Source organism: Austrofundulus limnaeus, unplaced genomic scaffold (assembly GCF_001266775.1).
Source record: "Austrofundulus limnaeus strain Quisiro unplaced genomic scaffold, Austrofundulus_limnaeus-1.0 Scaffold847, whole genome shotgun sequence".
In the NCBI taxonomy this organism is placed as follows: Eukaryota; Metazoa; Chordata; class Actinopteri; order Cyprinodontiformes; family Rivulidae; genus Austrofundulus; species Austrofundulus limnaeus.
This window is the reverse complement of record NW_013953249.1, coordinates 26,115-32,801: the sequence shown is the minus strand read 5'-3', so window position 1 is coordinate 32,801 and position 6,687 is coordinate 26,115. Positions and strand designations below refer to the sequence as shown.

The 6,687-nt window shown below is 38.8% G+C and overlaps 1 pseudogene; it reads right to left on the bottom strand.

Annotated features, from left to right (window-relative positions):
* Positions 1 to 5,145: 5,145 nt before the first annotated feature.
* Positions 5,146 to 6,687, bottom strand: part of LOC106532893 (uncharacterized) — a 13,204-nt pseudogene continuing 11,662 nt past the window's right edge.

The following is a 6,687-nucleotide window of genomic DNA, read 5'->3' as shown; positions in this document are numbered from 1 at the left end:
GAAAACGGACGAACGGACAATTTATATTGCTAGTTTAAATTATTACATTTAAAATTATAACTCTAATTCAAGCAGAATAGCCTATTGTCAACAGAATTATGGAGTGTAATTTATTTTCAACACAAAATATCTTCAAACTAACGAAATATAAAGTTGTTAGTGAAGAAAACCCATCTGGATAACAGCAGACTGGCTGTTCGTAAAATCTATGACAGGTCTGGACCACTCGTAAATTTTGTTCGTATCTGAAAAAAATCGTAGAATACGAAAACATTGGTGAATGCCACAAATTCTCCTAAATCACTCATACGCACAATTTAAGAACAAATCTGTGCGTACGAACGGTTCTTGCATGAGGCCCATTGTAATCAGATTCTCTGTGAATTTTTTATACCATTATAAATCTTTGAGGCACAATGAAAGAAAAGAAGTGGTTCCACTTTCCTGTGACAGGCATTATCATGATTTAACAAATGCATAAACATTCTTAGTTAAACAACAAATGAATCACAAACAGAAGAGATTGTTCTGTCCATTATCTGATAAAGAGAACTGAGGGGTTCTCTTACACGGTTAGAATGACCTGTCATGGCCTAAATAGAGTTCAGTTTGTGACAGAGTTCCTGTCCTCACGTCAGGCCTGTCTGAGGCCTGCTTAGAGACAGAAAATCTTGTTTTTTCACCCAAGGTGACCCCTACATATTTCTTTCGCCTGGGTGCTGATATGAAACATTTATTATGATATTTTTATGCCATTGCCCAGCCCTAGAAGTTGGTGGATTTATATTTTCCATATCTAAACTGTATTCACACAGTTACTCCCTCCAACCAGCAGGAGTCACACTAGCACACAATATAGCAATTCTCTCCCCCTCTCCAATTCATTTGGAGTTACACTTTATTTTTTGGTTTTGTTAAACATGCAAAAGCCATGGATTTTTTTTCTTACCACCTGCAGGGCTTATTTAATTTGAGCTGAACATGTAAGTCATAAGACAGTTTGTTTGGTAACTCCACATAATAAATGAAGCTATAAGTGCAGGAAAATGCTGAGGGCATGTCCTCATCTCCCTGTGAAGCCACAACGCTGAGACACTGTGCACTGAGCTTCAGGCTCAATTAGAAACATAAAACTTCTGAGGCTGAGCACTGCTGAGGCCATCCCTGCTGATAGTGGAACATAGAATGCCACTGTGTGGCAGCTTCATAAACAGATAATATCCAGCACATGATCAGCTCCCTCCTCCATGAGCACAAAAAGGTGCTTGTTTCAGTCAGCAGAGAGCCATCCTGTAGACCAGGGTCGCCTCGTTAACCTGTCTCCATAACTGTGCAGGAAACAAGGAAAGTCCCTGCCAAACTGCTCCTGTTTTCTAAACTGGGTTAGTGAGAGTGCCCCCCCCCCCCCCCCCCACACACACACACACACGCATACACACACTTTTTACTGAAGGAAAACTGAACTCTAGATTTATAACATCCTAAGTGGTTTAGCCTGAGCACTCGTTGGTTTATGAGTAAGATTATGAATAAAACTTGTTTTGCGTTCAGGTTCAGCAGTTTTGCAACAAATATTTTGTTCACCATGAGAGCAGAAAATTTGTCAAGTTTCCTGTTCAGCTGTAAAATAAAATTAATTCAAAATATAAATGAAGAAGCAGACACAATCTGTTCTCATCTCAAAACTTCACACATACCATGTTTCAGCTACACATTTCTGTCAAGCCTGTATCATGTTTTTTTTTTTCAAACAGACCCATTTAACCCATCGGAAAATTGCTGCATTGCCAAACCCTGTGGCATCTGACTTAACACACTGCCCATATTAACACCAACTATTTATACAGCACATGTTTAAAATGATAAATCAGAATTGATTACCTATTGCAAATCAAAAAGGATTTCACTAAACAGGCAACGGGGAAAGGCAGACTTTTTAATTGTAAAATTTAAATGAAGGTAGCATTCCTTGAAGAATTACATATTACCATCCATACCAAACTTTGAAATAATTATTTCTGAAATTCATTAAAATCCGTTTAGAGTTTCATGAGATATTTTGCAGACAGATACATAAAAAATACACATACAAGTTAGTATTTCTCAACTCTGTTTGTATACTACAGTACTGACTTCAGTTCACACTTCAACTCACCCTAAAATTATGTTCTATATTAGGACAGGGCTTTGGTCCCCACCAGGACTAAGCCTGACAAGGTAATGATTATTCCAGAGAAGGTCCTAAAAACGTTTTTAAAAAATGACAAAAAAAATTTGTTACACATGCAAAGGCAATCAGAGGATTGCGTACCTCTCATGGCAGTGAGCAATACCTTTTAGCAAAACATGCCACAAGATAAAAACAAGGTAGGACTCAATGCCAAAGCATCGACTGTATGCCTCTGCCTACCTGCATTTAAAGCACTGGGCATGCTACTGGGCAAGTTACCTGTTGACCTCTATTTTTAGACTTAAATAATTTAAGAAGTATTGACACAACAATGTCTAAACATGACTTCCTCTTTGATATTTACCACATCATTCATTTCAGTGACCAACCAACCATGTGCACAACCATGTGTACCATCCAAAATAAAGGGATTCAAGCAACAAAGGTGACTTCACGTGACCTTCAGCTTTGACCTTTGACCCCAAAAAATTTCAGACCTCCATTGGGCCAAGAACAATTATCATGTGAATTTTGACTGAAATCAATAGCTCCGTTCAGGAGCAACAGTGCACACAATAGATAGTTCCCACACGTCTGAACCGGAAGTACCCTTTGACCTTTAGACGCCATCTTTGATGGCAAGACGAGTAGCGTCAACAATGGCTTCCAAACGAAGAAAACATCTTGATAGTCTTGACCAATCTTCCAGAGAAAGATACGTCAACAAAATCGCTGCTATTGGGATCGACCCGTACGAGGCGCCAAATGAAACCATGTCAGACGACACGGACAGGCAGCCTCCGATTTCTTATCATGATACAGTTTACTTAGTCAACACAGAGCCTACACAACAGCTTCGCGGGCTGAAATCCATGGACTCTATCAATCAGTGTTTCAAGGGCTTTGTAAAGGACGTCCGAACTCTTCACGTGAATAACAAGGTTCTGGTGAAACGCAAGTAACTCCGATAAATTATACGTTCATCGTGTGTCATAGCTCGCAGATACAAGGCAAGCTACATTAGCTTAGTTAATTTGGCTAGTCAGTGATACAGTAAACCTGATGTTATTTCTTTCCGTGTTATAGTACTTGTTTTCACAATGACCTGTTAAAATAATGCATATTTTTTATGTGTTACTCTTTCCTAACATTGGTATTTTGCTACGGAGTAAAGAATAGATGTTTGTTAACAAATAACCAAGGTCGTTTCCATCTATTTTTTTGCATCTGGACCGCAGTAGACCTGGTCCAGTTCCAAAACCACAAAACCTTAACCTAGACTCTGCAAACCTGGACTAGATTATTGTACACTAATAAAAGTCTATTTAAAACWAAGTTGGAGATTTGTGAAAGCTTTTTTTAAATGACTACACCTATGTATTTTCAATGTGATTGCCTTTGGTACTATTTTAATCATTACTAAATCCTAAACTTATGTCCTTCTGTTAAAATAAATAGCTGATAATATAGTATTAATACAATGTATGTGTTTATTCTCACTATAGCTAGTGTTGATACTGAAACACATAATGAAAATCAAATTTTTGATGCCCACTTACAAACATTGACTACAAGCAGTTTTCAATCTCTTGAAATGACAACTGCATTTTAATTTTTATAACAATTTTATATTTCATTCTTTAATTTGTTTAAGGTGCGCCACTCCCAGCGAATGAATGAAACTCCACTTCAGCCTTGGATCATCAGTACAACAGATGGAGTAGTGGATTCTGCCCACTGTAACTGCATGGCCGGACTGGGGGAGGTCTGTAGTCATGTGGGTGCATTGTTATACTGGGGTGATAGCAACTATCGTGCCTACGCCGCTATGACAGTCACTCAGAAGAAGGTATACTGGCCCGTACCATCATCTCTGCATAAGGTGGAATATACTGAAGTCAGAGACATCGACTTTGTTGTTTGGACAGAAGCTGATCTCTGCATTCAGAGGATCACTGTTGATCAAAAGCTTCAAGAACTGATTACTGCAAAATCCAAACATTACTTCATTCAAGTTATTTTACCAGAGATTACAGGCAGCCTTTACATGCTTGAGCATGTGCACAATGTAAATCCCCTGCAAAGAAAAGCTGAAAATACACCAAAAAATGCAGGTATTTAACAATCACCGCATTTTGTTTTTACATAATTGTATGCATATTTTGTAGTTCTGACAACATGACTGTGAAGTTTTAAACTGTTTTTTTACTGTGAATGCAAAAGAGCATTGGAATGAAAACAATTTTGACATAAAATGTTTCTCATAAAAGCTTGGTAAAGTATTTCACAGCAATGCACTTTGAAGTAATACCTTCAAATGTTGTTTTGAACTGTGTATGACAAATTGTCTTTGCCATTAGTTTTAATAAATATTAAGTCAAATAATTATCTCCATCTTGATTTCAGTAATGGAAATACTGTTCCTTTACCAAATGTGTTGCGTGACTATAACATTGACAAGAGGCCTGTTTTCGAAGTATACATGTCGAGATGCTAACAATTACCTTAATCATACACCAGATATTACTAATTGGTACGCAAAGCAAATTTTGCTATTTCAACACGCTTTTCCAAACACATTTTTCATTATGATGAAACCAAGCAGTGATGCACACATCTAATAGCTAATAATTTGTACTCAGAACATTGAGATAAAACTAAGAACAGCAGGTGAATACTGTTTATTAATCACAAGAAATTCTCAAAAACCTAAGAACATTTAAACAGATTCACATACATCCAATAATATCTCTGAATACAGAGAGTTAAGGTTAACAGAATTCTGGTAAAGAGATACACAGGGAGGCCGAGAATCATACCAAAACAGGATGATGCATCAGCGAGGACTTGATCTTCTGATCCACTTTAAATAGCCAGGAGTAATGAGCCAGATCTTCAGCAGCTGCAGCCACTTGGKTGTGGCAGCCAATCAGGAACAGGACAGGTAAAACACTGAATGCCTCAGTACCCCCTCCTCAAACACCGCCTCCAGGCGATTTGGGGCGTTTTTCCAGGTGGTCTCGGTAAAAAGTCGTTATTAATGTGTTGTCCAGGATGAATGACCTGGGGATCCAGGAACGCTCCTCAGGTCCGTAACCCTCCCAATCCACCAAGTATTGGAATCCACGGCCACGGCGACGAACGTCCAGGATGCGCCTAACAGTGTAGGCAGGGTGGTTGTCGATGATCCGGGCAGGTGGAGGGGTGGTGGCGGGGGGACACAGAGAGCTTTCTGAAACCAGTTTGATCTGAGATACATGGAATGTTGGATGGATCTTCATGGCAGAGGGTAGTGTGAGACGGACGGCAGAGGGGTTAATGATTCTTTCAATGGGGAATGGACCAATAAAACGAGGAGCAAGTTTTCTAGGTGTGTCTTTTAAATGGATGTCATGAGTGGAAAGTCATACCTTTTGTCCAATTTTGTAAGTGGGAGCAGGGGTGCGGTGACGGTCGGCAAATCTTTTGTTTTGTTGGGCGGTACGGAGGATTGCTTTCTTGGTATGGGTCCAGATGCGTCGACAACGGCGTGGATGGTGTTGGACAGAGGGTACGAGGATTTCAGACTCTTGGCTGGGAAACAGAGAGTTATAGCCAAGAGAGGCTGTAAAGGTTTTTATTATTATTATTCAAGATTTTAATGTACTTTTACTTTCAGAAAGTTTCATTAAGATTATCCAATTGGTTAAAAAGTTATACTGTTAACAAGTAAAGCAAAAATTCCTTTGTTTTCTCTCTCACTGGCTGAGGACTGAAGGCTGCATTCTATCAAAGAAGCAGCAGCAGCTTTTTTTTACTGAAAGAACTTACATATTATTAATGATTTTTCTTTATTCATTTATTCTCATTTTATGAACAATTTATTCAAGTCTTGTTGTGTACAGTTTTAATCAACTTTGCTCTTCTTTTGCATGTTCGTGCGTTAGCCGGCTCAGGAGTGTTGCTGGGAATGTTTTCCTTTTTCTCAGCCTGGCCCGTCATAATACCCTGGCAGGTGCAAGTTCTGCAGAATATTCCCAGACTGTCTGTTTTGTATTGTCTGAAAGAACCAGTTGTATTTTGTATAACTGTAGCTGTTTTCCCACCGTCCCGTCACCCAGCAACAGTAAAAGTAACTGGTATGCTGGTGGGCTGATTTTTTTTTTCACTCCTCTTTTCCTGAAGCTTAATAAATACGATCACATGGCCTCAAACGGGCAGAACTTCTCTGTTTCCAACTGCTGTTAAGTTGGACACACTGAACTCCCTTTGCGCAAAGTGTATCTTTTAAATTTTCACTATTTGTCTGATTTGTCTGATTTTGTTGGTCCACTTGGGTTGTTTGACCATTCATTTGACTACAGAGGAAAAAATCCAACAGTACTCAATGCGAATATTTCGTTGATTAAGATCGGGAGTTAGCATGCGTTGTTTAAGTGTTCCCTTTATTTTTTTGAGCAGTGTATAATTTGAGGTTTCCTCTTTATAAGAACATCAAAAATTCCTCATTAAAATGACATAAAATTAGGATTCAGACC